Genomic DNA, 14,652 nt, shown 5'->3' with positions numbered 1-14,652 from the left:
TATAATAAATTTCAAAATTGGGAGGTACGATGCCTCCAGCTTTGTTTTTCCTTTCTCAAGGTTATTTTGGATATTTGGAGTATTTTGTGAATCAGTATGAGTTTTATAATTTTTTGTTTTATTTCTGTAAAGAATGCCATTGAGATTTTGATAGGGATTGCATTAAATCTCTAAATCACATTGGATAACATGGGCAGTTTGACAATATTAATTCTTCCAATCCATGAACATGGAGTTATCTTCCCACTTATTTGTGTTTTCCTTAAATTACCTTCATTAGCATATATTATAATGTGCGGTATACAAGTCTTTCACCTCTTTGATAAAGCTTATTGCTAGTTATTTTATTCTTTTTCTTGTTATTATAAATAGGATTGTCTTTTCACATAGTTTGTGTTTGTGTATAGAAACACCACCAACTTCTGTATGTTGATTTCGTATCCTTCAACTTTACTGAATTTATTAGTTCTAACAATTTTTTGTTTTTAGGTTTTTCTACGTAATGACCCTATAATCTGCAAACAGTTTTAATTTATGAAACTATTCTTTTTTAGAAAACTTTTCAATTAATCCAAAAAAATGGAAGCTATAAAGTGGAAATGTGTTGTAAAATAGCTAATGATAGCATTATTACACAATTCGACATAGCAGAGCTACATATTATTATAACAAATATATAATTTTCAAAATTTTGAGCTTGAAGTACAATACTGCAATCATTTATCACATGCTTATACTATATGTACTTATTATCTTCATATTATAGCACTGTGCTCTTAGTAATTGAGGATATGTTTATGATCATAAAACATGGCATTTATTTCGTGTAACTTAAATTTCATATAAACATATACAAATAATTATATTTTCAATTGTGTTTCATGTTAATAATGCAAAATACAGAACATATACAAGGGTTGGATATAACCTAGATAGGATATGGGGAATTTTTCCATCATAAAGGGAAATTTCAGGTCAAGTCTGAAGAATGGGTAGTACATAGCCACACAAAAAAAAGGGTAAAATTTTCTTAGGCAGAGAAATTGTATATGCATCCAGCATGAGGAAGCACGTGATCAAGGAGGTTAAATTGGTAAATCTGGAAAATATTTTGCATGATTTGCAGCTTCAGAAAATCTGTCAGAGCATTAGACTAAAGGAGCAAGGAAAGAAAATGAGTGAGAGAGACAGAAGAGGGAAACTAGAATTATGGACTAGTCAAGAATATGTAAATTGGATACATAGGTAAAGACTTAGTCAAAGCTGTATGGTATTCATTTTAATTCCAGGGACCTTCCTGACATGACCCCCCATTTTATGGAAGGCATTATAACTAGGGAAACACACACATGTGCAGACGCAAACATACAGGTGAAGTGAGTAGTATTAGGATCAGTTCCACCTTAAGGGAGAATCTGAAGAGGGAAGCATCAGGAGGATGGGTCTTGGAAAAGATTGACATCCAGAATGGGAGGATAAGGTCTTATACATGTAAAGGTGATCTTGATACTTAGTGTCATAGTTACTCTGTTTCATCAATGAAAGTCATATGTTACATGTTGCTAAACCATGCTGTTTCTGGTGTTACTGCTTGGGGAAAAATTTTGTTTAAAAAGGATAAATAAGGACTATCACTTCCCCAAAACTTGAATGTTCATAGCTTATTGCATTGCCTACCGATTCAGTGCAATCTGGGGTCACAGATGGAAGAGTGCATTAAGAGAAGTTAATGAATTCAAGATAGATTTGAAAGGTACATTTCTAGAGATAGGGAAGGGAAAAAATAACACTAATTTTTAATTGTGTAAATCAATATAGTCTAACTGGGTAAAGACATCACAAAGGATTCTTTGCTGACATGTTTGTCTGACTTCAGGTTGGTGGAGCATCTGCCACCTGCAGCACAGCACGTCCCTGGTTGATGTAGCAGTGCAAGAGACAGCTGGGATGTTTCATGCTGCTTCTCCCTTGCTTTTGCCAGGATTTGACACTCCTCTTGCTTGCTTACATCCTTTGATCAGAGTCATTTTCAAGAACTCGCTTAACAGCAAAGTGGAAATGTAAGACAAAAGATAGACATTTTTGTAAGCCCTGTGGTCTCCATTTTGGTGCTATACTCCTTTTTTTGTCACGTGCTTTAAAAATCCCATATTTTAAATTCACTTTGCCGTATGTTTTCTTTTAAGCAAAGAGCTTTGAAAATGTTCTGATAAAGTATATTTAATTGACTTCAAGAGTGACATAAATGAATAAAACTCAAGGCAAAGTTCCCACTGTGGCTCAGTAATAAAAAACCCAACTAGTATCCATGAGGATGCAGGTTTAATCCCTGGCCTCACTCCGTGGATCAAGGATCCAGCATTGCTGTGAGTTGTGATATAGGTCGCAAATGCAGCTCAGATCTTGGATCCCATATTGCTGTGGCTGTGGCATAGGCCAGCAGCTCTAGCTCCAATTCAACCCCTAACCTGGGAACTTCCATATGGCATGGGTGTGGCCCTAAAAAAACGAAAAATCAACAAAACAGTGGGTCATTATCATCCAAAAAAACTAACATTTTTTTCTGATATATTTAAGAATTAGGATACTGGACAAATTGTAAAAATATTAATAGAATGTGTATTTCTCATTTTTGAAATATTAGAAATATTATTTTAAAGAATTCATTTAAAATTATAAAATTACACAGACAGACATAGTTTCCAAGGCATCCTACCATAGTAATAAACTCCTAAAAATAATAACCTGGGCCTTTAATACAGAAATAAATCCACACATAATTTACATGTTCAGCTCTGGGAAACATCTTGATTTTATTAATAAACTAAACAAATTATTGATTCATAATTCTATATTAAGACATATGAGAAAAAAACAAATAGATGCCAAATAGAAAACAGACAAACAAACAAAAACTGTAAATTCAAATAATTCCTTTTGGAATTGATATTTAATATTGTCAATAACTATAGTGAAGGACACTTAGAGTGACATAAATCATGTATTTTCTTAAAAAGATTTTATTTTATTTATTTATTTAATTTTTTTTTTTTGTCTTTTTGCTATTTCTTTGGGCCGCTCCTGCGGCATATGGAGGTTCCCAGGCTAGGGGTCGAATCGGAGCCACAGCCACTGGCCTACACCAGAGCCACAGCAACTCGGGATCCGAGCCGCATCTGCAACCTACACCACAGCTCACGGCAACGCTGGATCATTTAACCCACTGAGCAAGGGCAGGGAACGAACCCGCAACCTCATGGTTCCTAGTCAGATTCGTTATCCACTGTGCCACAACGGGAACTCCTTCTTAAAAACATTTTAAATGCTAATTAAAATATTGCAAATGGACATTAAAATCACCACTAATGATATTTAAGTTCATGGTCATAGGGCCACAGAATAAAGCCACAGATCATGGAGTTTATTGACTTGCTTTCTCACAGAGCTTCAGAGTCTATTTCACGTCTTAGACATATATCAAAGTCAGATGCAGTAAAGTTTGTTAGCCTTCAGTTAAGGAGGAGAACAAAGTCCAAGGTAACAATAGCAGGAGGTAGTCATGGAACTGGAAATCATACTCAATTGTACACAATACGTAAGTGCTGCCTGCCTGGGTAACCACGACGAAGCAGGAAATTACCACATAAGAAAATTCTTCAGTGCCTACAAATGTGCAATTGTCCATAAGTTTACTCAGAATGTTGTATGCTTTTTCCTATTGAGTAAATGCATTTTTATTCCCCATCAGGAATTAGAACTGGATTTTCCCATTTGTATAGCTTAAATAGCATTATTTTTTAAAGTACATCAATGACAGAGACAAACCAGATAGGCCACATAAATAGAAAACTATTCCTTAGTAATGAGCAAGCCCCAATGGAGAAAATCTTTATGGAAAATTGAAGGGAAAGAAAGCCTCATAAGTGACATAATTCCAAAAATTCACTATTTTATATGATCTTTGAAAAATTTCAGGAATATTTTCGAGCTTTACAATGAATAACACTCATGACTCAATTAGTATTCCACACTAGACTTGGTTGGAATTCTCTGATCAGAACTTGGTCAGTAGAATTGAACTCACAGAGTCTAAGAAGGAAAAGACAGGGACGGAAGCAGAGAGAGACAGATAGACAGACAGCTATAATGGTGAAATAAATCCAGTTAAATATTCCTAGGTAAAGGTTTCACTCCCCATTCCTAATTTGGGCATAAAATTGAGTGACTGTTGTTGGTAAAACAAGCAAGTAGCATCCTTTATATAGATCTATCTTAAATAGCTTCTCTCTATCAAACCAGTCTACATGTGATTTAAACTTTAAATTTTAAGGTCAAAATAATTTAAAAAGAAGTAAGTATCAATCTGTTGTTATGTATGTTTTTTTGTTTGTTTTTGACTATGCCCATGGCATGTGGAATTTCCCCTGCCAGGGACTGAACCCACTTCTCAGCAGTAACCAGAGCCATAGCAGCAATGCCAGATCCTTAACCTGCTGAGCCACAAGGGAACTCCAGTTGATAAGTAATTTTACAAGGATAACTAAAACACATTCCAAATCCCTAAGGTTAGAGCAACTTTTTGGCAGAGGCAGATCCTTCATAAGTCACTATAACACACTATAACATGTCACTATAAGTGACATGCATATGCACTATATATAGAGAGAGAGCATATATTATGTACACATAAGTATACATGCACATACATATAATACATAAATAAATGCATGCATATTTCATAAATATATAGATTTGTACATGAGAATAAAGCAAAATTTGAGACAAGAAACAGCTATTTTTGCCAAGAATTGGAGTGGACTTGCGTATCTATGCCTGGGTGTGTTTAGATGAGCATACTTGAGTTGTGAAGGGCAGGTGTCAAACAAGAGAGGGTTTTAAGGTATTTGTAAAGTAGATAAGAGGGTATTTATAAAGTAGATTCTGAAATTGAAGTGAGATTTCCACTGGTGTTAAAGAAGAAACAGTTGAGCCTGAGGAAACAGTCTGCGGGAAGACAGTTACATGAAGCAGAAATCAGAACAGTGAGCTCTGGTCAGATCACTGTGTGAGAAGGTTGAAGGTCACTTGAAAGTGGACTCTAATGTACCTGGAATTACATTTCATTACTGCTACATAATGTATGTATGCTACATTTATGGATATGGAATCAAAGGGAAATAGTTTCTATGCGAGATGGTCAGTGTGAGCAGATCTTGCTGGTAGTTAAAGGGCAGGAGGAACGAGGGGCATTACACTGGGCAGTTAGGGGGTTACTGGAAAGTCAAGAGATGTGATGGGGAGAAAGTAAACACTATCAAAAGTTTAGATAGGCGCGTCTACAGAATTGTAAGTGTCATCTAAGTAGTGCACATGGTTGAAAAAAGTTACTTTAAGAATTGTTAAATTTACAAAATAATTTGCTTGCCACCAGATTGAATATGTTTACTTTAAAAAGAAAGCTTAAGTTACGATGCATTAGCGTGACATCTGCATTCTGTGAGGTTTAAGGTTTATGCAATACTGAAAGAGACATAATTATAATGAACTCCGTTTCTTTTTTAAAAAATTATTGTGGTATAGTCAATTTATAATTTATTTTTATACAAATGCGTCCATGTAGTTTTCAGGAAGGAAGCCTTCTTGGAAGAGTTCTTCACTTTACCAGAAATGTAAAAATGATATTTCTTTGAGAAATGGAATCTCATTATTTTCCTGTTAGCAAGTAGTTTTTCTTTCTTTTCTTTCTTTCTTTCTTTCTTTCTTTCTTTCTTTCTTTCTTTCTTTCTTTCTTTCTTTCTTTCTTTCTTAAGCAAAATCCCAAGTGTCTGGTAATATTGTATGACGAATGGCAAGATGTGATATGGCAAGGAGGAAGTTTTGGAAGTAGCTAAAACCAGTAGGGAAACAGACAAGTAAGTGTGATTGATGCCAATTTTCTAGGACCTGGGAGGCATACAAGTGCTTCTATCATCCCCTCACCCACAAAGAGCTCGGCACACACCCTCTGAACCACATGATGGGCTCCTCTTTGGAGTTATCACTAAGGGCAAATTAACATCTCTTTCATTACGTTAGCCTCTTCAATTTTATAGTTTGTGGCATAATAAGAATGATTATTTGGAGGAGAAAAAAAGTAAGTGAATGTGTTAAACAAGTTGAGGAGAGGTTTATGACAGACAAAAGCAAATGCAAAACAAAAGTGTGACAGTACAATCTACACAGTTTAAAGAAAATAAGGCAAAACTATTCAGTAGAGGGTATGTGAACCATGTAGGAAATATTATCTAATTTATACCTTTAATTACTTTCTGGACCAAAATTTTCAGAATTTAATAATCATCACAAAATTATCATTCTAAACATCTTCTCAGTGGTGAATTTGAACACTATTTTCTCATTTTTCTCTTGTGGGAAATGTAAATAACCAGCTGGATACCAGTCCCAGAACGATTTATGCTTCAAGCCTGAGATGATTAAGTCATCATTCTGCCATCTTTAACTTTGATAATGAAAGCTGGGCAATATCAAATCTTTAGAAATTTATCCAATTCTCTACTTTATAAAACTGCAAATGTAATGAATTCTATCTAAAATAAACTTAAAGTGCACTTTAAAAATATAATTGTATGTGCAATTTAAAATAACAGGCTCTTTTTTCCTTTAAATGAAGGCTTATATTGAGCCTTCTTTTATAGTTTTTGGAATTCTTAGTTTCAGATAGTGACGTCCGAATAGAAAGATTTATTTTGAACCTTTAGTTTCATCTCATTAAAATTTGTGCTAGAACCCTTTGAGGAGTTCTCTTGTGGTGCAATGTGTTAAGGATCCAGCATTGCCACTGCAGTAGCTTGCATTGCTGCTGTGTCACAGGTTCAATTCCTGGGCCAGGGATTTCCATATGCCATGGGCAAGGCCAAAATAAAATAATAGTAAGCAAAAAACCTTTTAGGATGTTCCGATAAGTAAGGAACTTAGTCCAGAGATTATTTCAAAGACAGATGATTACAACACTACAATGCATGGCAGTGTGAATGGCTCTGCAAAGTAAACAAGGGTAATGTTAGTCTTACCAAATTTGCTCTCAGAATTGCCCTCTCAGTAGTAATCTATCATGTGAAATAGGTAATCCACAAACACCAAGCTCTTTGTATCTGAACACTCAGATTTTAATAAGCATTGCTTCATCAGTGCTGAAAATAAAGGCATGCATTTACAGGCAAGTAAACCAGAACTCAAATTAAAAAAAAAAAAAAAAAGTTTATAAGAAAAAAAAGTACTGAAATTGCCAAGGCATTTTAGTAGAAAAGAAAAATACATCTTAATTAAAGAAAAACTTGCCTATGTTAGAAATTATAATGGCTCTACATTTAGATTTGCCTATGATAAAATTTAATAGGGGATTTATACAGGGGTACTCAATTGGTTTATCTTTTACTTTTAAAGTTCTTTATTCCTCCTAGTAAGACATATTTTCTTATCAGAATTATATTCTCTTAACTTTCTAAATGAAGTTTTTAACCCAGTGTGGTGGGGGGGTATAAACACTTCTCTTCACATTTTTCATTAGTTACTTTATGATCATAAAGGGTACATAGCTGCTCAAATGTATCACAGTTCTATTAAGTCAGTTTTACCTTTAATAAAGACTATAGTAAGTTAAAGAAATGCAGCTACATTCTACATTGAAGAGTACTCACTTAATTCCACATTGGTTATGTAGCTTACAATATGTCTAATATATCAAAAATTGCCCTCTGTGTTTATAAAATGATTTATAAAATGTAATAACAAACCTTAATTTTGAATTCTTGTTTAAATTACCGAAAGAGATCAATGTCACAGCAGAGCATACACTTATATTACTTCAAAATTTTCTACCTTTTTTTTGTTCTATAAATATCTCTGTTTAGTCTGAAATCTTTAGAAATTCAGAATGTGTGGTTATAAGAGAGGCTGTTTAGATGTAAGTAGGGTGGGGAACTTACTTCCAACCAAATATCCTCCTCTCCTCACCTCTTCTACTATAGACATTCCCGAAGAGTCACAGTAAAGACCTCAGGGCTCACAAAATAGAACCTAAAATATCACCAAATAATGGACTGGAAGCATAATACTGAATTGCTAATTAAATATTGAGTTTTCTCCTGGAAGAATATTTTAGTAAGAGGCAAATTCATATTGGGTGATTATTAAATCTTTTTGCATGTTCCCTTGTAAATGAAGTACAAAATAAAGTAAGATTTTATTTTAGCTCTTGGAAAAATAATTATACTGAGACTCTCATATGGCTTAGTTTTATTAAAATCTCCCTTTAATAACGTTTCTTCTAGGTAACACATATTCATCATCGAAATATAATATACAATATACAGTCATGTGAGTGTAGTGCCATATGCTAGATAGCCTAAAAATTATGAAAAGATATTTAAAATTGTCCTTTCATTATGATAAAGTACACTGTAATATTTCTGCTTCTGACAGTACATTAAAACCTGCAATTGAAATAATATTAAATTTCATTATATTATTTACTTTTCTCTGTAATAATATATAACTTTAAATTCTTTATATGAAGAACAATTCTGCTTATTTTGTAAATATTTTTAATGCACATTGTTTATAATTTTTAGCATTATCAATTTGATTTTATACAACATACATTCATGAATTGAGAATTATTGGAGCAAATCCTAAATTTTTCAGTCACCCATGAAAATGAGCCAGCCTGTTCTTTTCTTTGTTTGTTCATTTTAATAAATAATTGTGCTTTGTCAGAGATGAATACATTATAATAAACATTGAAAAAGCTATAACCCTGGTAAATACCAAAAATATTCCAATGTAATGGTGTATGTAACTGTTTATACGTTTATATCCTACTGTGAGCCATTTCATGTACTTACATTTTGGCACTCTAGAATTACTAAAGTCATGCTTCATTCTAAACATTTGCTAAAAAATTAGAGGCAATTTTCATTTTTTCCTATTCGTCTTAAGACTATTTAAAATTTAAGATTTCAGCAAAGAGTAACAGACCACATTTTGATTTTATAAAATACTCTGTAAGAACTATGACCAGAAACTAGAAATTCAAATATAATTTAAATAAAATTATATTTTATTGAAGGTCAAAAATCCACATATTTGGGGGAGAAAAATAGTGAATTAAATATATAAATTTAGTTATATCTATTTTGATTATGTTATATATATTATCTCTACAAACAGGTAGTGATAAGCAAATATTTCCTTACCAAATACATTTATATATTATATATACACACAATATGCATACATATATGTATCTTTCTACTGAGCTGAATTCTTAATATGTTTATAAGTAAATAGTATTTATACATGTGCCTGTAAAAGATATATACACTATTATACTTTAGAGATAATTTGAAATGGATTATAAATAAATATCTATTATCCATGATATCCATACTGTAATTCTACAGTAAGGTGAATTACATTTTGTATTGCAAGACTAGATCAGTAAATGCCATAAACAATGATAAAGAACCCCACATTGGAAAGCATTGGAGTAGCATTAACCTAGTACTTTCCAAGAGGAAAAATTAAGCTGAGACTATTTTGTAGACAGATTCTGGCAGGAAAGTTTTAATCTCAAAGTTATTGATTCTTCAAATGGCTGTTTGGAAAAAACCTATATGGAAAAGAGACATGTCAGCCATTTGCTGTACCTTATACTACACAATTAATCTTAGGAATACTGGCTAAAATAAAAAAATGCAGAAACCATAAATACCATTTAATCCAGAGTCTCTCTACCTCGGAACTGCAGGCACCTTGGACTGGATGATGCTTGGCTGTCCTCTGCAGTGTCGAACTTTTACCAGCATCCTGGCAACTTGCTATTAATATGAGTATTCTACCCTGCTCCTGCCCTTTCATGAAAACAAAAATGTCCTTAGACATTCCAAATGTACCACGTGGGCAAAATTGTTCCTTTGGAGAACCACTGAAAAAAGTGCCTTCCTTTCCAAGTGGTAGGAATGTAACGCAGAGATGCTAAGTGAGTTCTTTATGGTCACATAGCTAATTAGAATCTGAGTAGTGAGCATAGATGGCTGAGATTCCCTCTTTGCCATCCTTCTCTCTGCTTGGCAGCTGACTAAAATAAACTTCTACTCTCCTTTAATATGAATGCAAGATCACAAAGTTTTCTGTCCCCTTTTCTGCTTCCTGTAGTCTGAAACCATACTTTTCACTTAGGAAATATGCTCATAGGGTATTGACAGTCCATCACAACCCCCTTTTGTATAAAACATAAAACCACTTGTATGTTAAAAATAAATAACTCAATTATTTTAAGACAAGAATAACAAGGTCCAATTGCATGAATTGCTTTATTAACATTGTGACCACTTAAGACCCTATAACAGTGGGTTCATGTACTGAATAGATGGATGGTTGATTTGTTAACAGTTGAGACTTCACACTTTTTTGTGTAGTTACGCATTTTAAAATGTGTAGGGATTAATGTAAATGGGACTCCAAAACTATTCACATGAAATGACAGAATTAAAGTGGTTTTGTAGCCGATCACTGGATACATTTGTTGTTTTTTCATCCTTTAGGTGACAGTGGAACAACAGCCAAATACTGACCATTTAGTAAAAAAATAATAATAATAATGATTTATCCTGAAGGGGAAGCATAGTGATTACTTAAATAATAACATAAATATATCATTAATTAAATTTAGCCCCTGAATTCCTGTATTCAATGTTCTTTTATAGAATTGCTCTTATGACAGATTAGTTTAAGAGAAAAACAACATTACAGTAAATGGACATGAGAATCTACATTTGGAGTACTTCAACCTAGGTTTTATTCTAGGGAAGCAAGTGAAAGGGTATGAAAAAGATTTTGAAGAAGTACAGTGTAATAATTAAAGCAATCCTTGAGTTTGAGACCTTGGATTCAATCTTTTTTGTCACTTTTATTTAAAGTCAATCAATGTTTCTTTTTTTCTTTTTTTAACTCTAGCATGGGAATCAATAATACAGTTATCCAGCCATTATTATATTTAAATGAGGTAATACATATTGTCATATTAGCTATTATTATTAAACTATAGTTGGAGTTTCTAAGCTAAATAGTCAACATTTTTACATAATCATATCTTTTTAAAAGCGAGATATATAGCCCATAAAATAAACCGTAACACTTCTTAGATATCTTTCTGTTCCATTTGTTCTAAGTGTAATACGTTTTGTTTGCATAAGGGTTTGCTAAACTCTAGGTTGTGATACTCTAAACATGTGAAATCACTCTGTCTTAGTAGCCCAAATGGACTTTCTTTCCACAGAATTCATGGTGGTTTGGTAGATAGTGCTTGAAGAGTGTGCTTGTATCTGTTGAAGACGAGGAAACATGACTTTTATTAGTCTTTCCAATGATAGGAAAGAATCATTTAGATCTTTCAATTAAAAGTGATACTACTTTCCACACATTTCTATGGAACAACTTGGTATGCAAAAATAAATACAATTAACGTGAGATTTGGTCTTAATTCTATGAAATCTAAACTCCCTAAGCCTCTATACATAGAAATGAAGGGGGATTTATAAATCCATTGGACTATCTTAAAATTGAGTTTCTAGTTAGTAACTTCCTGCTGGGCATTATTAGTGAATATGGTAACATTTTAATATGCGATAACATGAGATAACATATCCATAAGATAGCAGAAAGTATTTGTACAAATAAAATCACTTCATAGCTGTTTTCTATTAAGATATCAGTAAAAGAGGAAGTATTCTCAGAAAGTTTTTAGATTTGAAATCCTTTTAAAAATTACAGATACGGAGTTCCCGTCGTGGCGCAGTGGTTAACGAATCCGACTAGGAACCATGAGGTTGCGGGTTTGGTCCCTGCCCTTGCTCAGTGGGTTAAATGATCCACCGTTGCCGTGAGTTGTGGTGTAGGTTGCAGACGCGGCTCGGATCCCGCATTGCTGTGGCTCTGGCGTAGGCCAGGGGCTACAGCTCCGATTCAACCCCTAGCCTGGGAACATCCATATGCTGCGGGAGCGGCCCAAGAAATAGCAACAACAACAACAACAATAAAAGACAAAAGACCAAAAAAAAAAAAAAAAATTACAGATAGTGCATTAAAGGTCTTTGTATACAAAAACAAAAACAGAAACACAATGGGCTTGTTTTCCTAATAAAAGTATATTTTTATTTTAACTGGTTTTATCCTATAATTTTTAATAAATTATTTTAATGTTTATTAACTTTACTAATAAAAAGTGTTTTGTCTAGGTTAATGTAATTGTTATTTACTTGAAACAAGAAAACATAGTAGTTGGCCAATAGGAGCATCTTTAAGGGATCAAGCTCATGAGGCTTACACAAAGTAGCCAATAATAGCCTTAAAGATTCCAGGAGTTGTGAAGCAGCATATCTGTTTCCCTTGGGGACCTGCACACCTGGCACTGCCAGTTGGTGCTTGCTATTTTTCCTTGGCAGATTTCTGACATCTACTAAGAATAACCCTGGCCAGCATTGTTGAAAGATCTCGATTTACTACTACTTTTTGATTGTAGAGAAGCAGAACTAGCAGGACCCTCATTTTTGTCTTAATAGATAAGCTCTAAGTGGATGATAGTGAAACAATTGCTATGAAATAAAGCAGAGGTTTTCCTTTTACGTCTTTCCTCCTACACCACTTTTTAAATCACATATTCTTAAAACACACCTTGCTCCCATCATAGTCCACATGAGGTAGCTTTCTTTACATATATTGAATGAAGAATGGGGTGGGAGAAGGCAGCACGTAAATGAAATATCATTGATTAGACACACACGAAGTTGTAAAGAATTCCCACATCGATTTACAGTCCTTTTGATTAGCTAATACTAAGATATATTAATTTCTAACTTGGTTGATAGATAATTCCTTAAGTGATGTATTATAAAAATTTTCATTTTTTAAAAAACTGGAAAAAGTATTAAAATTATTCACTGCGATTGAATAGGTTAAAATATATCAGATTATATTTAACCACAAAATTTATTAGATGACATTTTAATGCTTACAGGTTGAAATATTAGAGTGTTAATATATTGTCTGTAGTTCAGGGTTACTCCAGGATAAAAATGGATTCTAATATCTCTATTGGGGAGAGACATGACACTTAAAATCTTAAGCTGAAGTATTTAATACTACAAATTTCTGGCTAGCACATTAGCTGCAATAATTTGAAATAAAAGCTCTATATAATGTAATGAAACAAGGTTAAATTTGTATCCATTTATGCACTATTTCCTTTTTAAGGACTGTGTCACATTTAGCTTTATTTTATTTTATTTTCATTTTTGTTTATTTATTTATTTATTTATTTATTTTGTTTTTTACGGCTGCACCCTCAGCATACTGAAGTTCCCAGACTAAGGGTCGAATCAGAGCTACAGCTGCCTGCCTACACCCACAGTCACAGCAATGTGGGATCCCAGCTGCATCTGTAACCTACACCACAGCTCACTGGCAACGCCAGATCCCTGATGCACCAAGCGAGGCCAGAGATTGAACCCGCATCGTCATGGACACTAGTTGGATTAATTTTCTCTGAGCCACAATGGTAAATGCTATTTTTATTTTTTAAAATTTATTTTATTAAGATATTCTGTTTAAAATGTTGTGTAAATTTCTATTGTAGAGCAAAGTGATTCAGTTATATGTATTCTTTTTTCATATTATTTTCCATTATGGCTCATTACAAAATATTGAATACAATTCCCTATGCTATATAGCAGGACCTTGTTGTTTATTCATCCTATATATACTAATTTGCATCTGTCATTTAGCTTTATTTTTAGACAGAAGAATAACATTCAAACTACAGAACAGAGTGAGATATTATTTGATCATTAACACTTTCTTCAAAGAACACAATGTAAAGACTATTTGTTTATGTGAAGATTATTTATTTTTTCCTACTGCTATGTGATTTTATTTTTAGCACTTTATGAAATTAGGCTTTCAATGAAAAAAAATTTTTTCTTAGAGTCATTTTCCTAAATCTTATGTCTCTTAATGATTTTTATGTTTTCCTATAAACTCTATTGGCCACAGACCAGTAGTTATTAGTCATTAGTTATTGTTTGGATGCTAAATCTTTAATACATGCATCCTCAGCCATGCTTTAAACAAATGCATTGATCATAAAATAAATATTTATAATTGCCTTTCTTTGATCCTAATTAATTTTTATTTCATACCAACATTTTTCCCAAATAGAATACTTGACGTCTTGCCATATAGATCCCACAATTGCTGAATTAATATTGGAATTTACTTGTTGACTTTCGAATAAACTTCTACTGGGCTGTTCTAAAGGTTGTTGGTGGTGTAACTGATTCTGTAATACCTAACAAAGGTAGATTCATATGTCTCATGTCTGTGAAGTTATTGAATTAATTATGTTCTAGTATATTATTTAGGAATATGCCATAGTAATGGCTGTACCTAATGTTTGTATGGTTATGTGTATACAATAAAACCTTTTATTTTAACTTTATGGACTTTACTTTTTTGGGTAAATTTTATATTTTCATGTAAAGGAATAGAAGCTGCAAAAGAGTAGAGAATCACTGGGAGAGTGAAGTTACTGAGACA

The 14,652-nt window shown here is 33.1% G+C and overlaps 1 protein-coding gene and 1 long non-coding RNA gene across 2 annotated transcripts in view; one reads left to right on the top strand and one right to left on the bottom strand.

The window, feature by feature from the left end:
- Positions 1 to 2,792: 2,792 nt before the first annotated feature.
- On the bottom strand, positions 2,793 to 9,902 carry LOC146406058 (uncharacterized). The gene is made up of 2 exons (XR_014804984.1): positions 9,773 to 9,902; positions 2,793 to 5,887 (listed from the first exon to the last, which is right to left on the bottom strand). It is a non-coding gene; the product is annotated as an uncharacterized LOC146406058 (long non-coding RNA).
- Positions 9,903 to 13,529: 3,627 nt separating this feature from the next.
- The window catches only part of EYS (EGF-like photoreceptor maintenance factor), a 1,392,725-nt gene continuing 1,391,602 nt past the window's right edge, over positions 13,530 to 14,652 (top strand). The window contains exon 1 of the mRNA XM_084958241.1: positions 13,530 to 13,615. The gene's annotated coding sequence lies outside the window, so the exon portion shown is untranslated. The remainder of the gene's footprint in view (positions 13,616 to 14,652) is intronic.

Source organism: Sus scrofa, chromosome 1 (genome assembly GCF_054392235.1).
Source record: "Sus scrofa isolate SSC_HxYL_T2T_F1_AM1 chromosome 1, Sscrofa_HxYL_maternal_Yorkshire_Landrace_v2.0, whole genome shotgun sequence".
Lineage (NCBI taxonomy): Eukaryota > Metazoa > Chordata > Mammalia > Artiodactyla > Suidae > Sus > Sus scrofa.
This window is presented reverse-complemented; position numbering and strand designations above follow the sequence as displayed.